Here is a 22,485-nt window from a genome sequence, read left to right as displayed (position 1 = left end):
ACTTATGACTTACTCACAGTATCCCAATAAGCATCAGCCACAGGGAAACTCTTCTCTGCCACACTACTGTCAGTCAGCAGCAAAGTGATGTTTTTCCCAGAGTGTCCTTTAGGTTCAGGGTGCTCTTACATGTAACGCTAGCCACTACAACTAGTGTGATGACACGGGGTAGTGTTGGTGGAAATGCCTGATCACTTTGTGACGCCAGGGCACCATTATCCTATACACGGTCCGAGGTTGGAGACAGCTTCTCCTGGGCCAGACAGAGGGAGTAAATGAACACACCGACATCAGGTTACGGATAACAGTCTTTACTGAGCTGGTGCAGATGGTAATACACATAAATCTAGCTTTAGAGGTGGGAGTGCAGCCTAACCCCTTGGGAGCCCTGTTGCCTTGCTTAGGCTTGGGGTGCTTACACTAAACAGATTTATACTGATTTGTGAGACTGAAGATTGAAGCCTAGTAGCTAGGGTCCCATCAAGGTACTGAAGACTTGTCCGCTGAGGCATGAAATTCCGTCTTGCGAGTAATCCTTGCAGGATGACCAGTTGAGGGATGAGATTTGAAGTCGGCCTCTGCTCGGAGAACACTACACACAGCACACCTGTGCTAGCTATTGCTCAGGAGCCTTGTTGAAACTAGACTGACTAAATTCTCCCCTGCACCTCACTATACAGGGGAGACTTTAGGGGTTCTCATTGGCAGGCAGGGTCACATGGGGTTCACTGCTCTCAATTTAAAGGTACAGCTCACATGTAAAACATATACAGTACAGACCAAAAGTTTGGACACACCTTCTCATTCAGAGGTTTCTTTATTTTCATGACTATGAAAATTGTAGATTCACACTGAAGGCATCAAAACTATGAATTAACACATGTGAAATTATATACATAACAAACAAGTGTGAAACAACTGAAAAATATTCTAGGTTCTTCAAAGTAGCCACCTTTTGCTTTGATTACTGCTTTGCACACTCTTGGCATTCCCTTGTTGAGATTCAAGAGGTAGTCACCTAAAATGGTTTTCACTTCACAGGTGTGCTGGTGTGGAGGAGGAGGTGTGATGGTGTGGGGGTGCTTTGCTGGTGACACTGTTGGGGATTTATTCAAAATTGAAGGCATACTGAACCAGCATGAATACCACAGCATCTTGCAGCGGCATGCTATTCCATCCGGTTTGCGTTTAGTTGGACCTTCATTTATTTTTCAACAGGACAATGACCCCAAAAACACCTCCAGGTTGTGTAAGGGCTATTTGACCAAGAAAGAGAGTGATGGGGTGCTGCGCCAGATGACCTAGCCTCCACAGTCACCGGACCTGAACCCAATCGAGATGGTTTGGGGTGAGCTGGACCGAGGAGTGAAGGCAAAAAGGGCCAACAAGTGCTAAGCATCTCTGGGAACTCCTTCAAGACTGTTGGAAGACCATTTCAGGTGACTACATCTTGAAGCTCATCACGAGAATGCCAAGAGTGTGCAAAGCAGTAATCAAAGCATAAGGTTGCTAGAACCTAGAATATGACATATTTTCATACTCATAGTTTTGATGCCTTCAATGTGAATCTACAATTTTCATAGTCATGAAAATAAAGAAAACTCTGAATGAGAAGGTGTGTCCAAACTTTTGGTCTGTACTGTACATATGACAATAATGAAATTCATTTAAGAAAATATATTCTCTGACATTATAGTACGTACATAATCAATTCAACAGTAGAACTGTTGTGGGCCCAACACCTTGTGCTGCCAAGCTGCCTGAGACAGTCCAAAGCCACGGGACAGCTACTGGTGCTGGGACACCACACTAGCACTTGAGATTCTGAATTGCAGGAGGGACCTGATCTTTCAGGGTTAAACAGTGGAAAGTCAGGTGTAGTCTACAATTATTGGTAAATCGCTAATGCTAGTGGCTAGTTACAGCTGTCCTGTGTGTAAGAGCAGCCAGAGAACTCAGGTTATTTGTCTGAATCTCTATTTTCAGTTTTTCTGTTTATTTTTCAAGGGAAGAATGTAAATCAGCTTAAAAATCAGAACAAAATTACCAGCCGGACCAAGGGCCACTCAGGATCTCTATCAGAGGCTGAAGAGGCTTGTAACAGGTGCAATAACATCTGAAGTGGATTTGTAATCCCAACTCATCTGGGTGACCTGGAGTAGAACCCATTCTAACTCTGTCCTCATCACAGCTTCATTGCATCATCACATATTCCAGTTTGATAAGAACATTTCATTTATAGAAGAGGATCTATCATCCTTATTAAGGAGTACTTGTCACAATGTAATAATCTGTCTAATTAAAACAATTACTGCATGCTATGTTTACTATAGAGCAATATTCTTATTGAGGGGCATTTATGAAAGTTTGCATAGGTATGCCATTTTTTAGTTTTTGTTTTTTTCAATTCCATTCTGCTTACGTGTGACAAATTTACTATATTGTTGCACAGCGTTAATACATTTTTCGCAGGTAAGCAAAAGCGGGAGTTTTTTCTCACCTAAGCGAAAACAATAGTCATTTTCTGAATTCAGGTAGAAGACAGACATGGTGCACATCTACAATCTTGCACAATGATATAATTGCTTCTCAGCATAATTTCAAAAACTAACAGGTTGTTAGTATATACATTTTGATCAAAAAGTACAAAGCCCACTCGCCACGTCAAGGCCACCTATTTAGAGTGGGTCCCTAACGTCCCTAGCATAAAATGTACGTCCTGAGTCCGCTCCCGTTCTCTAACGTGTTCAATGGCATAGCATAGCATTGAACAGTGCATGCAATCAGAAGACTAACAGTATATTTTTTATTATAAAAGTTCATTAATCCCTTCACTATTAGTTAAAAATCACCCCCCTTTTCCTATTGTGAAAATAAAATAATGTAATAAAGAATAAAAATAATCATATGTGGTGCCACCGTGTGTGTAATGTCCGAACTATTAAAATATAAGGTTAGCTAAACCACACGGTAAATGGCGTACACGTAAAAAAATACCAAAGTCCAAAATTGTGCATTTTTGGCCACTTCATATACCATAAAAATATTAATAAAAAGCGATCAAAAAGTCCAATCAGAACAAAAATGGTACCTTTATATGGTTCTGTAGGTGCAAAATTGAAAGCATTATGATTTGTATAAGGGAATGAGAAAAAAAGTCCCTAAGGGGTTAAGCAAAAAAAAAAAAAAAAGTTGCAAAAACATTTTACTTAACATGCAAAGATGTTACATAGGATAGCTCCTTAATTGGAAAAGGTGCTGTCTTTATCTGATCTGTTTTCTTTAGTTCCTTTTCCATTTGGCCCAAATCGCCATACCAACTTTTCTCAGCCGTAATTCTTCTCTGCACAATTGCCAGACAAGCATTTTAGACTCCTCTATACAAATTTCCCATTCATAGGGCTTTGAATTGTAATAATGCCCCCTTAGTGCCCCCACACTAATAGTGCCTCCTTTTGAACTTGCTACATTTACGGTAAGTTATTTCCACCTTTGCCCCCATACAGTAGGTAAATGCCCCATGTAGTATGTAGACTCCCCATTAGAGAGCCAGGTAGGTAAAGCCCCTATTAAGGCCCCTTGCACCAAAGCCCACTCTCACCTTAGCAGTGTCTTCTATCTTAAAGGGGTATTCCAGGCCAAAACTTTTTTATATATATCAACTGGCTCCAGAAAGTTAAACAGATTTGTAAATAATCTTAATCCTTCCAATAGTTATTAACTTTTGAAGTTGAGTTGTTGTTTTCTGTCTAACTGCTCTCTGATGACACACGTCCCGGGAGCTGTGCAGTTCCTATGGGGATATTCTCCCATCATGCACAGCTCCCGGGACGTGACATCATCATTGAGCAGTTAGACAGAAAATTTCAGAAGCTAATAACTATTGGAAGGATTAAGATTTTTTAATAGAAGTAATTTACAAATCTGTTTAACTTTCCGGAGCCAGTCGATATATATAAAAAAGGTTTTGCCTGGAATACCCCTTTAACCCCTTAAGGACCAGGCCATTTTACACCTTAGGACCAGAGTGTTTTTTGAACATCTGACCACTGTCACTTTAAGCATTAATAACTCTGGAATGCTTTTACCTATCATTCTGATTCCGAGATTGTTTTTTTCGTGACATATTCTACTTTATGTTATTGGTAAAATTTTGTCGATACTTGCATCGTTTCTTAGTGAAAAATTCCAAAATTTGATGAAAAAATTGAAAATTTTGCATTTTTCTAACTTTGAAGCTCTCTGCTTGTAAGGAAAATGGATATTCCAAATACATTTTTTTTTATTCACATATACAATATGTCCACTTCATGTTTGCATCATAAAATTGACAAGTGTTTACTTTTGGAAGACACCAGAGGGCTTCAAAGTTCAGCAGCAATTTTCCAATTTTTGACAAAATTTCCAAAATCACAATTTTCAGGGACCAGTTCAGGTTTGAAGTGGATTTGAAGGGTCTTCATCTTAGAAATACCCCACAAATGACCCCATTATAAAAGCTGCACCCCCCAAAGTATTCAAAATGACATTCAGTCAGAATTTTAACCCTTTAGGTGTTTCACAGGAATAGCAGCAAAGTGAAGGAGAAAATTCACAATCTTTGAATGTTTACAAGGGGTAAAAGGAGAAAATGTATACTTGTATTTGTAGCCCAATTTCTCTCGAGTAAGCACATACCTCATATGTTTATGTAAAGTGTTCAGCGGGCGCAGTAGAGGGCTCAGAAGCGAAGGAGCAACAAGGGGATTTTGGAGAGTACGTTTTTCTGAAATGGTTTTTGGGGGGCATGTTGCATTTAGGAAGCCCCTATGGTGCCAGAACAGGAAAAAAAAAACACATGGCATACCATTTTGGAAACTAGACCCCTTGAGGAACGTAACAAGGAATTAAGTGAGCCTTAATACCCCACAGGTGTTTCACGACTTTTGCATATGTAAAAAGTTTAAAAAAAAATTTCACTAAAATGTGTGTTTCCCCCCAAATTTCACATTTATGCAAGGGTTAATAGCAGAAAATACCCCCCAAAATTTGTAACCCCATCTCTTCTGAGTATGGAGGTACCCCATAAGTTGACCTGAAGTGCACTACGGGCGAACTACAATGCTCAGAAGAGAAGGAGTGATATTTGGCTTTTTGAGAGCAAATTTTGCTCGGGGGCATGTCGCATTTAGGAAGCCCCTATGGTGCTAGGACAGCAAAAAAATACCCACATGGCATACCATTTTGGAAACTAGACCCCTTGAGGAACGTAACAAGGAATAAAGTGAGCCTTAATACAGCACAGGGGTTTCACGACTTTTGCATACGTAAAAAAAAAAAAAATTTTCACTACAATGTGTGTTTCCCCCCCAAATATCACATTTTTGCAAGGGTTAATAGCAGAAAATACTCCACAAAATTTGTAACCCCATCTATTCTGAGTATGGAGGTACCCCATAAGTTGACCTGAAGCGCACTACGGGCAAACTACAATGCTCAGAAGAGAAGGAGTCATATTTGGCTTTTTGAGAGCAAATTTTGCTCGGGGGGCATGACGCATTTAGGAAGCCCCTATGGTGCCAGGACAGCAAAATAACCCCCACATGGCATACCATTTTGGAAACTAGACCCCTTCAGGAACGTAACAAGGGGTACAGTGAGCATTTACCCCCCACTGGTGTCTGTCAGCTCTTTGGAACAGTGGGCTGTACAACATTTTTAATTTGCACAGCCCACTGTTCCAAAGATCTGTCAGACACCAGTGGGGTGTACATTCTCACTGCACCCCTCATTACATTCCGTGAGGGATGTAGTTTCCGAAATGGGGTCACATGTGGTTTTTTTTTTTTGTGTTTGTCAAAACCGCTGTAACAATCAGCCACCCCTGCGCAAATCACCTCAAATGTACATGGCGCACTATCCCTTCTGGGCCTTGTTGTGCGCCCCCAGAGCACTTTGCGCTCACATATGGGGTATCTCCGTAGTCGGGAGAAATTGCATTACAAATTTTGGGGGGCGTTTTTCCCTTTTACCTCTTGTCAAAATGAAAAGTATGGGGCAACACCAGCATGTTAGTGTAAAAAATTTATTTTTTTACACTAACATGCTGGTGTAGACCCCAACTTCACCTTTTCATAAGGGGTGAAAGGAGAAAAAGCCCCCCAAAATTTGTTAGGCAATTTCTCCCGAGTACGGCGATACCCCATATGTGACCCTAAACTGTTGCCTTGAAATACGACAGGGCTCCAAAGTGAGAGCGCCATGCGCATTTAAGGGCCTGAATTAGGGATTTGCATAGGCGTTGACACAGGGGTATTCTATGCCAGTGATACCCAAACAAGGTGCCTCCAGCTGTTGCAAAACTCCCAGCATGCCTGGACAGTCAACGGCTGTCCGGCAATACTGGGAGTTGTTGTTTTGCAACAGCTGGAGGCTCCATTTTGGAAACAGTGGCGTACCAGACGTTTTTCATTTTTATTGGGGAGGGGGTTGTGTAGGGGTATGTGTATGTGTAGTGTTTTTTACTTTTTATTTTATTTTGTGTTAGTGTAGGGTAGTGTTTTTAGGGTACAGTCACACGGGCGGGGGATTACAGCGAGTTTCCCGCTGTGAGTTTGAGCTGCCGCGCAAAATTTGCTGCATCGCAAACTTGCAGACTGATACTCACTGTAAGCCCCCTGCCCATGTGAGTGTACCCTGTACATTCACAGGGGGGGAACCTCCAGCTGTTGCAAAACTACAACTCCCAGCATGCACAGTCTATCAGTGCATGCTGGTAGTTATAGTTTTGCAACAGCTGGAGGCACACGGGTTGGGAAACACTGAGTTAGGAAACAGACAATGTTTCCCAACCAGTGTGCCTCCAGTTGTTGCAAAACCACAACTCCCAAACATTCTCAGGCATGCTGGAAGTAGTAGTTCGGCAACATCTTTAGAGCCCGATGTTGCCGAACTACAACTCTCAGCATGCTTGGAGTTGTAGTTTTGCAACATCTGGAGGACTACAGTTTGCAGACCACTAATACAGTGGTTCCCAATCTGTGCCCTTCCAGATGTTGCAAAACTACAACTCCCAGTATGCCAAAACTGTCCAGGCATGCTGGGAGTTGTAGTTCTGCAACATCTGATGGGCCAGATGTTACAGAACTACAACTCCCAGCATGCCTGGACAGTAAGGGCATGCTGAGGATGTGTAGTTTTGCAACATCTGGAAGGGCACTGTGGTCCCAAAACTGCGGACCTCCAGATGTTGCAAAACTGCAACTCCCAGCATGCCCAGACGCCAAGGGCTGTCTGGGCATGCTGGGAGTTGTAGTATACAGGGTCCCAATACAGCAATGCATGTCGCTTTATGGCGACGTGCATTGCTGTAAAGGGCCCTACCGCGGCTGAAGAGGAACTCACCTGTCGCCGCCGTCTTCATCGCCGGGATCCGGGTCTTCAGGGACGAGGTAAGCACCGGGGCCGGTCCCCAGCACTCCCCCGCCACGTCCTCCGGTCTTCCTCCCGTCCTCTCCAGACTTCCAGGGGCCAGGCAGGGTGGGAGGAAGTAACCGCCCCCCCCCTGCGATTGGCTTGCCACCTCGCTCCTATACTCCAGCATGGTCTTGGCTGTCTGTGACAGCCGGGATCATGCAAAATTACCGGGTGGTCGGGTCCCAGAGACCCGATCAGCCCGGTATCGCCGCAGATTGCAAGGACGATTTCTCTTGCGATTTGTGGCGATCGCCGACATGGGGGGCCTACATGGCCCCCCTCGGCATTTGCCCTGGATGCCTGCTGAAGGATTTCAGCAGGCATCCGCTTCCGATCTATGCCCGGCGCGCGGCAGAGACCGGAAAACGCCAGGACGTTGTGGAACATCATTGGTCCTTAAGGCCCAGGGTGCCATGACGTTCCACAACGTCATTGGTCCTTAAGAGGTTCAGAAGGTAAGTCTCCCCTCCACCCTTAATCAGCACACTCACATCCAATTAAGTAGATAGCTTGGCTACCCCTCATCAGATCAGACTATCTCCTTTCACCTAAGGGTATGTTCACACTGAGGAATTCACAGAATTTTTTTTTCGCATGGCATTTGTGCGGAATTCGCATGGAAATTGTGTGGAATTGACGGGAAATATTGCGCTGATTTTACACGCAGAAGGTAGGAGGAAACTGTTTTTTTTTTTTTGATGGACGACAGCCACCAATTAGAATTTCCCTTTTTTTTCTGCACAAATTCCACGCAAAAACGCATTCGGTGGGAAAAAAAAATAACAACATTACAGTCTATGGAGAGTTACACGCGGATTCTGCATGAAGAACCCTTATTAAGTAAATAGGCAGACTCCCCCCCACCTTTTGTGTACTCTTTGTGGGAAAAAAAGTATACCCACTTGAAACCAGTAAGCTCCCGGACCCTCTTCCTGTGGTGCAGCTATGTGATGATGTCATTGCTGACTGCACTGTGATGCCAATGATTGGCATGGGAGATAATTGTCCTTCCTTTATGTCAAGGGTGAGAATAGCATTGTGTCCATCTGCTTTCTTTCTTTGCATAAGTGTGCACACCCATAAACTAACCTCCCTTTAAAGTACCTTTTGATTTTATTATAACAGTCTTTTTGGGTAGGCGTCTATTAGCATTGCACATCTTGACATGGCAATATTTACCCAATCTTTCTTGCAAAAGTGCTCCAAATCTATCGGATTGTGGGGACATCTCTTAAGCACAACCCTCTCCAGATCGCTCGACAGATGTTCAATTGGCTGGGCCATTCCAAAACATTCTTCTTCTGGTGAAGCCATGCTTTTGGTTTAAGTACCCAGAGAGCGATCCCTACAGTAGGAGCCCAGGGTTAATCAACCCATCTCATACTATTCACCAGTGAGGGTAAGTACATCCTTGGGCTCTTGCCGTGCTGGGAACACCCCTTGGGCACTTTTGCCTCATTCACATAGTAACAAACCGGTTGCTGAGAGGCCCATTTAAATGATTTTTTGGGGGGCATTAACAAGATTTTAAATGGGCACTCTCATTAAAACTAATTTTTGCTATTGCTAAATATTTCTAATATATTTTGCTAAAAAAATGACGTTTTTAATGTTTTATTTGTGCTTAAAAAAGCTCAAGAGCACATTTTCCCCCATCTTATACACAGACTTAGGACCAAAGCCCAAACACAGGAAGTGCAGCCTGGAGTGCTGAGGGGGGGGGGGGGGGGGGGGTTGTGTAAGTCTGTGTATAAGGCTGGGTTCACACTACGTTTTCTCCCATACGGGAGCGCATACGGCAGGGGGGAGCTAAAAGCTCGCGCTCCCGTATGTCACCGTATGCGCTCCCGTATGTCATTCATTTCAATGAGCCGACCGGAGTGAAACGTTCGGTCCGGTCGGCTCATTTTTGCGCCGTATGCGCTTTTACAACCGGACCTAAAACTGTGGTCAACCACGGTTTTAGGTCCGGTTGTAAAAGCGCATACGGCGCAAAAATGAGCCGACCGGACCGAACGTTTCACTCCGGTCGGCTCATTGAAATGAATGACATACAGGAGCGCATACGGTGACATACGGAAGCGCGAGCTTTTAGCTCCCCCCTGCCGTATGCGCTCCCGTATGGGAGAAAACGTAGTGTGAACCCAGCCTAAGATGGGAAAAATGTGCTCTTGAGCTTTTGAAAGCACAAATAAAACAGGGAAAACTTCAATTTTTTTTAAACAAAGTATATTAGAAATATTTTTTATTTACCATAAGGAGTGCAAAAGCAAAAATTAGTTTTGATGAGAGTTACCTTTTAACCTTTTTTTTTTTTTTTTACTTGAGTGCTTATTTTTATTTTTTATTGTTATAACACTTATTTGAGTGTGTATAGTATTGAAGTGTATAGCTGGGATGCCCGTCTGGGATCTTAATCAGGCATATATACACCTTGGAAATGTATCTTTAAAACTGATAACAGTGAAAAGGTGAAGATACGCACTGTTAAAACCACATTTAAAAAAAGAAGACATGTTTCCATAAAAATCAAAAATAACATTGTTGGGCATTGTAAACACCTAAACCAAGGTGAAAAACATAATCTAATGGGAATATAATGAAAGCTCTGAAAGGTGCATCAGTTTAATTTGAAGCCTCTTTAATTTAATCACTATAGAAAGCAAAAAGGTGAGATGCTCCTTTTTATGGTGTCAGCGTTGCCATAGAGACCACTCCTATACAAGTGGTGTAATGCAGTGGGAGTCCAACAAAATATCAGGCTTACCGCTGCGATTATAACTTTTCTCATTACTGTTCTGTCATACATAAAAGTATAGTCAACCTCTTACAAAAATATATACTAAAACATGGTTCTGTTCAGACTTTAATATGTGCAAAACTAGTACTCATCAGGTGGAAAGGCTTGTAAGGGGATATCCCATTAACTACAGTTGTTACCCGTACCCTTGCTGCCCTGTCGGGCAGCCTCCCTGCAGTGTCCCCTGGGCCACCTCCTGCATCTGTTCTACTGTAATTGTATCTTATCCCCTATGTTATGTATATAAAAATGTTGTATCTTTAAGAAGGGTTAACATGTGATCACTAGTTGTCATGTGAATTGTCATGTGATTGTTACCCAGGAGGTATCAGTCACCAGGTGACTTAAGGGTGACCAATGGGACCCAACCAGAGTCTCACCTATAAAAGCCCTGGGAGGAGTCTCTTCCCTCTCTTAGTTCCTGAGTCTTTGCTGAGGTGCAGTCAAGTCTAAGAGTGTCTGGAGTCCTAGGAGGCCTCAAGTCAAGTCTGCAGCCACAAGCTACAAGTCTACAAGTAAGCAAAAGTCACAGCTTAGTCTGTCCCCAGTCACTTCAAGTCAGTCACTGTCACCTATTGTCAAGTCAGCGTGGCCTGCACTAAATTGTCCAAAAACACTGCAAGTCCCAGCAAGCCCTTAACCACTTAGGGACCCAGGGCGTACAGGTACGCCTTTGCTCCCTGGTACTTAAGGACCCAGAGCGTACCTGTATGCCCCTGGGAATTTTGGTCCTCGCCAGGCGGGGACCGGACCGGGGTGACTGCTGATATCTATTTCTATCGATTTGCGGCAAATCTAACAAATTGCGGCAATTACGGGTCTATGGTGACCCGGTGATCGGGAATATAAGGGGGATCGGGGTTGTCCAAGACACTCACGATGCCCCTGAAGGGATAGGAGTGAGGTGGCAGGCGTGCCACCCCTCCTATCCCTGCTATTGGTCGTCAAGAAGCGACGACCAATGGCAGATCGGGGGCGGAGGGGGTTTATGTTCGGTTTCCCCATTCTGCCCACCCACAGTAGGCTGGGCAGAACGGGGAAACCGACGAGGACTGACGCCGAAGTCCAGTCACCCGTCGGCGGCGGCAGCAGGCGACGATCGGCGGTGGTGATCGGCGGCAGAAGCGGACGGCACTGCGCCTCCCTGGATCCTACGGAAGCCGGTGAGTTGCCTAGCAACATCCGGAGGGCTACAGTCTGAGATCACTACACAGTGGTCTCTTAACTGTAGCCCTCCATATGTTGCAAAACTACAACTCCCAGGATGCCCAGACAGCTGTTTGGGCATGCTGGGATTTGTAGTTTTGCAACAGCTGTAGGGCTGCAGTTTGGGGATCACTGTGCAGTGGTCTCTTAACTGTAGCCCTCCAGATGTTGCAAAACTGCAAATCCCAGAATACCCAAACAGCAAACAGCTGTCTCGGCATGCTGGGAGTTGTAGTTGCATATCTCCCAGCATGCCCTTCGGCGATCAGTACATGCTGAGAGTTGTAGTTTTGCAACAGCTGTAGGCACACTGGTTGGAAAATACTGAGTTATGTAACAGAACCTAACTGAAAATTCTCCAACCAGTGGGCCTCCAGCTGTGGCAAAAGTACAACTCAAACTCAAAAAAAAACCAAAAGGGGAATGAGGGGTCCTAAGACACAATAACTACAAACCCCAGGGCCGAGGCCCAGGAGTCACTAACTCCCCTCTTAATAAGTCCCCTAAAATATAACTTTTATTAGTGTGATAAAATATTCCCACTCAATTGGTTAAAAATAAATGTCAGAGTGTTGCTTGAACAGTGAAAAATAACCAGTGAGGGACCCCCTGTCTGATAATGTAACTGTTTTAGCGGCGCTGCAGCCTGCCGCAATGGCAACACTCTGACGTGCAACTTAAAATATAAGCACAGCCACCCCCGACATGTTTCGCTGTTGAGACAGCGTTATCAAGAGGTAATGTAGCCACATTACACTACACTAACACATAATAAAGGGTAAAACACTAAATATACATAAAAACTTATTGTACGGCAGTATTTCCAAAATGGAGCCTACAGCTGTTGCAAAACAACAACTCCCAGCATTTCCGGACAGCCACTGACTGTCCAGGCATGCTGGGAGTTTAGCAACAGCTGGAGGCACCCTGTTTGGGAATCAATGGCGTAGAATACCCCTATGTCCACCTCTATGCAATCCCTAATTTAGTCCTCAAATGCGCATGGCGCTCTCTCACTTCGGAGCCCTGTCGTATTTCAAGGAAACAGTTTAGGGCCACATATGGGGTATTTCCGCACTCGGGAGAGATTGCACTACAAATTTTGGGGGGCTTTTTCTCCTTTTACCCCTTATGAAAAAGAAAAGTTGGGGTCTACACCAGCCTGTTAGTACAAAAGAACAGGAATAGCAACACAGTACTGGGGTGTGAGTATTTCGATAAGACACAGATTGTGTCTAAAAATTATTTTTTCTTTCCCAGTACAAGAGGCTTCATATATGACATCCAAAAGTTAATTACCAGAAACCAAAGAGAAAGGAGTCATTTTAATAGAGTTAAAACATAGTCACTTTTATTAGTTACATTACAAAGGTTGAAAATGGGGAAAAGGCAAACCAACTGGGGGAGACTAGACAAAAAGGGGCGACACTACCTGCTCATGTGCATAAGAAGTGCATAGTGCATACATATTAGGGTCTGAAAAGGACCTCTATAAAGTGTACATATGCTTGAAAGTACAGACATGCATACCGCTCACAAAGAGAAATATGAAAAAATGCCAGCAACAGAGCCTAATATGTATGCTTTTTAATGAATGCACCATACACTTTTATTAATTTGTATTTCTTATGCACATGAGCAGGTAGTGTCGCCCCTTTTTGTCTAGTCTCCCCCAGTTGGTTTGCCTTTTCCCCATTTTCAACATTTTTAATGTAACTAATAAAAGTGACTATGTTTTAACCCTATTAAAATGACTCCTTTCTCTTTGGTTTATGGTAACCAGCCTGTTAGTGTAAAAAAAAAAAAAAAAAAAAATTTACACTAACATGCTGGTGTTGCTCCATACATTTTATTTTCACAAGTGGTAAAAGGAAAAAAGACCCCCAAAATATGTAACACAATTTCTCCTGAGTACGGAAATACCCCATATGTGGGCGTGAAATGCTCTGGGGGTGCACAACAAGGCTCAGGAATGAGAGCGCACTATGTACATCTGAGGCCTAAATTGGTGATTTGCACAGGGGTGGCTGATTTTCCAGCGGTTCTGACATAAACGCAAAAAAATAAATACCAACATGTAAGCCCATTTTGGAAACTACACCCCTCACGGAATGTTACAAGAGGTATAGTGAGCCTTAACACCCCACAGGTGTTTGACGAATTTTCATTAAAGTTGGATGAGAAAATGAAGAAAAAGTGCTGGTGTTACCCTAAATTTTCATTTTTACAAGGGAAAATAGGAAAAAAGCCCCCAAATTTGTATCCCCATTTCTTCTGAGTACATAAATACCCCACATGTGGATGTAAAGTGCTCTGCGGGTGCACTACAATGCTCAGAAGAGAGGGAGCGCCATTGGGCTTTTGAAGAGAAAATTTGCCTGGAATTGAAGGCCACATGTGTTTACAAAGCCCCCATAGTGCCAGAACAATGGATCCCCCCCACATGTGACCCCATTTTGAAACTACATCCCTCACGTAATGTAATAAGGGGTACAGTGAGCATTCATGCCCCACAGAATTTTGGAACAGTGGTCCGTGAAAATGAATGTAATTTTTAATTTGCACAGCCCACTGTTCCAAAGATCTGTCAAACGACAGTGGGATGTAAATGCTCACTGCACCCCTTCTTTAATTCAGTAAGGGGTGTAGTTTCCAAAATGGGGTCACATGTGGGGGGGGGGGGGGTGGGTCCACTGTTCTGGCACCACGGGGGCCCCTGACTTCCATTCCAAACAAATTCTCCCTCCAAAAGATCAATGGCGCTCCTTCTCTTCTGAGAATTGTAGTGCGCCAGCAGAGCACTTGACATCCACACATGGGGTATTTCCATACTCAGCAGAAATGGCGTTACACATTTTGGGGGTCATTTTCTCCTATTACCCCTTCTAAAAATGTAAAATTTGGGGAAAAACCAGCATTTTAGTTTCATTTTTCATTTACACATCCAACTTTAACAAAAAGTCGTCAAACACCTGTGAGGCGTTAAGGCTCACTGTACCCCTTATTACGTTCCTAAAGGGGTGTAGTTTTCAAAATCGTATTCCATGTGTTTTTTTTTTTTTGCTGTTCTGGCACCATAGGGGCTTCCTAAATGTGACATGCCCCCCAAAAACCATTTCAGCAAAATTTGCTTTCCAAAAGCCAAATGCTCACTGCACCCTTTATTAAATTCTGTGAGGGGTGTAGTATCCAAAATGGGATCACATGTGGGGGGGGGGTCCACTGTTCTGGCTCCACAGGGGCCTTTGAAAATGCACATGGCCCCTGACTTCCATTCCAAACAAATTCTCCCTCCAAAAGATCAATGGCGCTCCTTCTCTTCTGAGCATTGTAGTTCGCCCTCAGAGCATTTTACATCATGGAGTATTTCCATACTCAGGAGAGATGGGGTTACAAATTTTGGGGGGCATTTTCACCAATTACCCTTTGTAAAAATGGTAAATTTGGGGAAAAAACAGCACTTTAGTGAAAATTTTTTTTTTCATTTACACATCCGACTTTAACGAAAAGTCGTCAAACACCTGTGGGGTATTAACCTCCCTGGCGGTATGATTCTGTCTGGAAATGTGTACCAAAAGCGGTACAATTTTTTTTAACTGAATTTCACATCTCCCTCCGCCCATTTCACATCTCCCCCGTCACATTCCCCTCTCCCTTGTCACATCCCCCGTCACATTCTCCCCCCTCCTTGTCACATTCTCCCCCCTCCTTGTCACATTCTCCCCCCTCCTTGTCACATTCTTCCCCCCTTGTCACATTCCCCCCCTTGTCACATTCTCCCCCTTCATGTTACATTCCCCTCCCCCTGTCACATCCCCCCCCTTGTCACATCCCCCCTTCATGTCACATTCCCCTCCCCCCCTGTCACATCCCCCCCTGTCACATTCCCCCCCCAGTCACATTCCCCCCTTGTCACATTCCCCCCTGTCACATTCCCCCCCTGTCACATTCCCCCCTTGTCACATTCCCCCCTTTGTCACATTACATTACCGCTCAGGAGGTTAAGGCTCACTGGACCCCTTGTTATGTGCCTTGTTGGGTTTAGTTTTTAAAATGGTATGCCATGTGGGGGTTTTCTGCTGTTCTGGCAGCATAGGGGCTTCCTAAATGGGACATGCCCCCCAAAAACCATTTCAGCAAAATTCACTCTCGAAAATCCCATTGTTGTTCTTTCCCTTCTGAGCAATCTACTGCGCCCGCCGAACACTTGACATACACATATGAGGTATTTCCTTACTCAAGAGCAGGGGTCCTCAAACTACGGCCCGTGGGCCACATGCGGCCCGTGGAGCGCTTTTACCCGACCCGCCGTTTTTTTTTTACCTTAGGACATCCCTGTGTTCCGAAAGATGCTTTCGGAACACAAGGATGCCTCTGTGAAGTCCCTGCGGCCCGCGTTTACGTTAAAAATTCGGGGACCACCGGGAGCCGGCGCACGCAGCAACGTCACTGACGTCCCATGCATGCGCCCATGGCAACCGAGCGCGAAACAGCGGAGAAGAAGCAAGGACGCGCGCGCTGGTAGTAGGTAAGTGTTTACCAGCGGTGCGTCCCTTTGGTGTTCTGACCACTGATCCTCCGGTCCTGCTATGGCCGGAGCGGTGGTCGGAACACTGAAATGGGGCAGTACACAGGCATACAGCCTCCAGCCATACTTTATGGCTGGAGGCAGTATGCCTGTGGGGGAACATACTGCCAATGTAATTTGGGGAACTATACTGCAGGCCTAATGTGGGGAAACATACTGCCAGCCTAATGTGGGGGACTATACTGCACCTAATGTGGGGGAACTATACTGCCAACGTAATTTGGGGGACTATACTGCCAGCCTAATGTGGGGGAACATACTGCCAGCCTAATGTGGGGGACTATACTGCACCTAATGTGGGGGAACTATACTCCCAACGTAATTTGGGGGACTATACTACCAGCCTAATGTGGGGGAACATACTGCCAGCCTAATGTGGGGGACTATACTGCACCTAATGTGGGGGACTATATTGCACCTAATGTGGGGGAACTATACTGCCAGCCTAATGTGGGGAACTATATTGCACCTAATGTGGGGGAACATACTGCCAACATAATGTGGGGGACTATATTGCACCTAATGTGGGGGAACTATACTGCCAGCCTAATGTGGGGGACTATATTGCACCTAATGTGGGGGGACTATACTGCCAGCCTAATGTGGGGGACTATATTGCACCTAATGTGGGGGAACATACTGCCAACGTAATGTGGGGAACTATATTGCACCTAATATGGGGGAACTATACTGCCGGCCTAATGTGGGGGACTATATTGCACCTAATGTGGGGGGACTATACTGCCAGCCTAATGTGGGGGACTATATTGCACCTAATGTGGGGGAACATACTGCCAACGTAATGTGGGGAACTATATTGCACCTAATGTGGGGGACTATATTGCACCTAATGTGGGGGACTATATTGCACCTAATGTGAGGGAACATACTGCCAACGTAATGTGGGGGACTATATTGCCCCTAATATGGGGGAACTATACTGCCAGCCTAATGTGGGGGACTATATTGCACCTAATGTGGAGGAACTATACTGCCAGCCTAATGTGGGGGACTATATTGCTCCTAATGTGGGGGAACTATACTGCCAGCCTAATGTGGGGGACTATATTGCACCTAATGTGGGGGAACTATACTGCCGGCCTAATGTGGGGGACTATATTGCACCTAATGTGGGGGGACTATACTGTCAGCCTAATGTGGGGGACTATATTGCACCTAATGTGGGGGAACATACTGCCAACGTAATGTGGGGAACTATATTGCACCTAATGTGGGGGAACTATACTGCCGGCCTAATGTGGGGGACTATATTGCACCTAATGTGGGGGGACTATACTGCCAGCCTAATGTGGGGGACTATATTGCACCTAATGTGGGGGAACTATATTGTACCTAATGTGGGGAACTATATTGCACCTAATGTGGGGGAACTATACTGCCGGCCTAATGTGGGGGACTATATTGCACCTAATGTGGGGGGACTATACTGCCAGCCTAATGTGGGGGACTATATTGCACCTAATGTGGGGGAACATACTGCCAACGTAATGTGGGGAACTATATTGCACCTAATGTGGGGGACTATATTGCACCTAATGTGGGGGACTATATAGCACCTATTGTGGGGGAACACACTACCAACGTAATGTGGGGGACTATATTGCACCTAATATGGGTGAACTATACTGCCAGCCTAATGTGGGGTACTATATTGCACCTAATGTGGAGGAACTATACTGCCAGCCCAATGTGGGGGACTATATTGCACCTAATGTGGGGGAACATACTGCCAACGTAATGTGGGGGACTATATTGCACCTAATGTGGGGGACTATATTGCACCTAATGTGGGGGACTATATTGCACCTAATGTGGGGGAACATACTGCCAATGTAATGTGGGGGACTATATTGCACCTAATATGGGGGAACTATACTGCCAGCCTAATGTGGGGGACTATATTGCACCTTATGTGGGGGAACTATACTGCCAACCCTAATGTGGGGGAACTGTATTGCCAACCCTAATGTGGGGGAACTACAACCTAATGTGGGGGATCTATACTGCCAACCTAATGTGGGGGGAACTGTGCTGTGTACTTAAAGTGGTAGTCCACTAATAAGATATATAAGTGTGCATAGGAATTTATTCATGTTTTGTTATCTATAGTCCGGCCCTCCAACGTTCTGAGGGACCGTGAACTGGCCCCCCCTTTTAAAAGGTTTGAGAAACCCTGCTCAAGAGAATTGGGTTACAAATTTTGGGGGGCTTTTTCTCCTATTATCCCTTGTAAAAATTCAAAAACAGGGTCTACAAGAACATGCGAGTGTAAAAAATTAAGATTTTGAATTTTCTCCTTCACTTTGCTGCTATTCCTGTGAAATACCTAAAGGGTTAATGCACTTACTGAATGTCATTTTGGATACTTTGAGGGGTGCAGTTTTTATAATGGGGTCATTTGTGGGGTATTTCTAATATGAAGGCCCTTCAAATCCACTTCAAACTGAACTAGTCCCTGAAAAATTCAGATTTGGAAAATTTTGTGAAAAATGTGAAAATTGCTGCTGAACTTTGAAGCCCTCTGATGTTTTCCAAAAGTAAAAAAAATGTCAACTTTATGATGCAATCATAAAGTAGACATATTGTATATGTGAATCCATATATAATTTATTTGGAATATCCATTTTCCTTACAAGCAGAAAGCTTCAAAGTTAGAAAAATGCTACATTTTCAATATTTTCATCAAATGTTGGAATTTTTCCTCAAGAAATGATGCAAGTATCGACAAAATTTACCACTAACATGAAGTAGAATATGTTACGAAAAAATAATCTTGAAATCATTATTAAAAGCATCACAGAGTTATTAATGCTTAAAGTGATAGTGGTCAGATGTGCAAAAAATGTCCGGGTCCTTAAGGGGAAAATTGGTTGGGTCCTTAAGGGGTTAAGGTCTCTGAAGTCACTGGTCACCTCCGTGGGCCCGGCTACACTGTATAGACTGTACCATCTGTTACTCAGTAAAGCTACCATTGTCTGTAACTTGGCGTCGGAGTCATTATTGCCCCCGTGCCTAGTCCAGGATCCAGCGGTATACCTTTGGGTAGTATTGAGGATAAATCACGCCCTGGTGTCACGAATACAAGGGGTTAATGCCATCTGCCCTGCATCACACCCCATACCACAATAGCAAAGCATTGTATCTGAAATATTAAAGGAACTGCTTTGCAGGAACCACGAGGGCAAACCATCTGTGGGTTGTAAAGAGGGTAGTATTCCCTGAAGTGTGTATGACATAGCTGGGTGGTATTAACCGTTTGGGGACCACGGGCGTATGGGTACGCCCTTGCTCCCTGGTACTTAACCCCTTGGGGACGGAGGGTTTTTCCGTTTTTTTCTAATTTTTTGCGCCGTGATCTGAAGTTTTTAGTGGTGCCATTTTTGTATTGATCAGACTTTTTGATCGCTCTTTATTCATTTTTTCATGATCTAAATAGTGACCCAAAATACGCTATTTTGGACTTTGGAATTTTTTTCGCCATTGACCGTGCGGTTTAATTAACGATATATTAATATAATTTGGACATTTCTGCACGTGGCGATATCACATATGTTTATTTTTATTCTTATTTACACAGTTTTATTTTTTGGGAGAAGGGGGGTGATTCAAACTTTTATTAGGGAAGGGGTTAAATGATCTTTATTCACTTTTATTTCCATTTTTTTTTTGCAATGTTATAGCTCCCATAGGGGGCTATAACACTGCCCACACTGATCTTTTACATTGATCAATGGTTTTTCATAGGAAACCATTGATCAATGATTCTGCCGCTTAACTGCTCATGCCTGGATCTCAGGCACTGAGCAGTCATTCGGCGATCGGACAGCGTGGAGGTAGGTGGGGGACCCTCCTGCTGTCCTACAGCTGTTCGGGATGCCGTGATTTTGCCGCGGCGATCCCGAACAGCCCACTGAGCTTTCCGGGAACAGTTTACTTTCATTTTAGATGTGGCGTTCAACTTTGAATGCCGCATCTAAAGGGTTAATAGCACGCGGCACCACGATAAGTGCCGTGCGCTATTAGCCACGGGTCCCGGCTGTTTTTCTAGAAAGAGAGTGGGCGGAGGGCGTACAGGTACGCCCTCCATCCCCAACAGGTTAAGGACCAAGGGCGTAAATGAACGCCCGTGGGAATTTCGATCCCCACCACTAGCCGGACGGGGATCGGAATGGAATGCCTGCCGAAATAATTCAGCAGGCATCCCGTGCAAATGCCTGGGGGGGTTCTGAGACCCCCCCATGTCGGTGAAGGCCGCAAATCAATGATCAATTCAGATTGGCGATTCATGGCAGTTCCGGGTTGATCGGTTCTCTGATCACCCAATAGCCTGGAAAATAGGGATGATCGGAGCTGTCAGAGACAGCCCCAATCATCCTGATGGATAGGAGCGAGGTGGCAGGGTTCCACCTCCTCCTATCCCCTGCAATTGGCCGATCAGGACCGACCCCGCTCTGCCCGCCCCTGGATGTCGGGGCAGAGCAGGGGGAAGATGGCGGCAATGTGCGGGGGCCGTGGATGCGGCGGGGACTGCCGGCAGCAGTTACCTGGGTTCAGGCGGGGACCAGGGACCGGCGGCTGACAGGAGGTGGCAGGCAAGTGGATGTAGCGGTGTCCCAGATGCAGCAGTTAAGATTGCCGTAAAGTGATCTTCACTGCTGCTTCTAGGAGTTTCAAAACTGCAACTCCCAGCATGCCTAGACAGCCTTTCGCTGTCTGGTCATGCTGGGATTTGTAGTTTTGCAACATCTGGAGGGCCACAGTTTGGAAACCACTGTCCTTGCAGATGTTGCAAAACTACACCTCTCAGCATGCTTAGACAGTCCAGACATGCTGGGAGTGGTATTTTCTGTAACATCCGGCCCTTCAGATGTTGCAGAACTACAACTCGTACACCAAAAAAGAGGGGCCAAAATATTGATTATCAAAAGTATAAATCTTTATTACAAACTTAATAAAAACAATCCAAAAGATTAAAAGATGGCAGTGTTATGAAAGCAGTTACACACACAGAAAAAAGGAGATGAGTATATCATAAGAAGCGTCTGATGGAAATCATCAACCTACATAGTAATAGGTCAAACGGTATAGCTAGATTGCTGAAGTATGCCATATCCAGGAAAATCGACAAGACGCAAACAAGACAAGCATAATGATGATAATGATTATACACTACAGGGAAAAAGGGCTGGAAGAGAAGAAAAAAAGTCACAAATAACATATGAAAGACTGGCCAGACCATATACCCCCATACAATACCTCACCTCACCCCAAACGCGTTTTCGCTAAGGCTTTGTCAAGGGACATCCAGATGTTGTAGAACTACAACTCCCAGCATGACTGGACAGTCTCAGCATGCTGGGGAGTTGTAGTTTTGCAACATCTGGAAGGACAGTGGTCTCCAAACTGTAGCGCTCCAGATGTCAATTCAAAGCATGCCGAGACTGTCCAGGCATGCTGGGAGTTGTAGTTGTACAACATCTGGACTTCAGATGTTGCCAAACTACAACTCCCAGCATGCCTGGGCAGTCTGGGCATGCATGGAGTTGAAGTTTTGCAACATCTGGAGGGCTACAGTTTGGAGACCACTACACAGTGGTAACCCAAGTCCCAACCCATGTGCCTCCAGCTGTTGCAAAACTACAACTCCCAGCATGCATGGTCTGTCAGTGCATGCTGGGAGTTATAGTTTTGCAACAGCAGGAGGCACACTGGTTGGAAAACACTGAGTTAGGAAACAGACAATGTTAACTAACCAGTGTGCCTCCAGTTGTTGCATAACTACAACTCCCAACATGCCCTTTGGCTGTCTGGGCATGCTGGGAGATGTAGTATTGCAACAACTGGAGGCACACTGGTTAGGTAACATTTTCTGTTTCCTAATTCAGTGTTTCCCAACCCGTGTGCCTCCTGCTGTTGCAAAACTATAACTCCAGGCATGCACTGACAGACCATGCATGCTGGGAGTTGTAGTTTTGCAACAGCTGGAGGCACATGGGTTGGGAAACACTGAGTTAGGAAACAGACAGTGGTGTGGAAACACTGCGGTAGTCTGTCACCTAACTCATTGTTTCCCAATTCCAACCAGTGTGCCTCCAGCTGTTGAATAACTACAACTCCAAGCATGTACGGTCTGTCAATGCATGCTGGGAGTTGTAGTTTTGCCCCCCCGCCCCACGTGAATGTACAGGGTATGTTAACATGGGTGAGGGTTTACAGCAAGTTTCCCGCTTCAAGTTTGAGATGCTGCAAATTGTCTGCCGCAGCAGGAAACTCACTGTAAACCCCCGCCCGTGTGAATGTAACCTAAAAACACTACACTACACTAACCCTAAATAAATAGTAAACACTACATATACACTACACCCCTACACTGTCGCCCCCCCCCAATACAAATTTAAAACATTTTGTACGTCAG

The 22,485-nt window shown here is 44.8% G+C and overlaps 1 long non-coding RNA gene across 1 annotated transcript in view; it reads left to right on the top strand.

The window, feature by feature from the left end:
• Positions 1-10,682: 10,682 nt before the first annotated feature.
• Positions 10,683-22,485, top strand: part of LOC130368523 (uncharacterized) — a 111,558-nt gene continuing 99,755 nt past the window's right edge. Inside the window, exon 1 of the long non-coding RNA XR_008892495.1 lies at positions 10,683-10,770. This is a non-coding gene — a long non-coding RNA (uncharacterized LOC130368523). The remainder of the gene's footprint in view (positions 10,771-22,485) is intronic.

This window comes from Hyla sarda, chromosome 4 (genome assembly GCF_029499605.1).
Source record: "Hyla sarda isolate aHylSar1 chromosome 4, aHylSar1.hap1, whole genome shotgun sequence".
In the NCBI taxonomy this organism is placed as follows: Eukaryota; Metazoa; Chordata; class Amphibia; order Anura; family Hylidae; genus Hyla; species Hyla sarda.
This window is presented reverse-complemented; position numbering and strand designations above follow the sequence as displayed.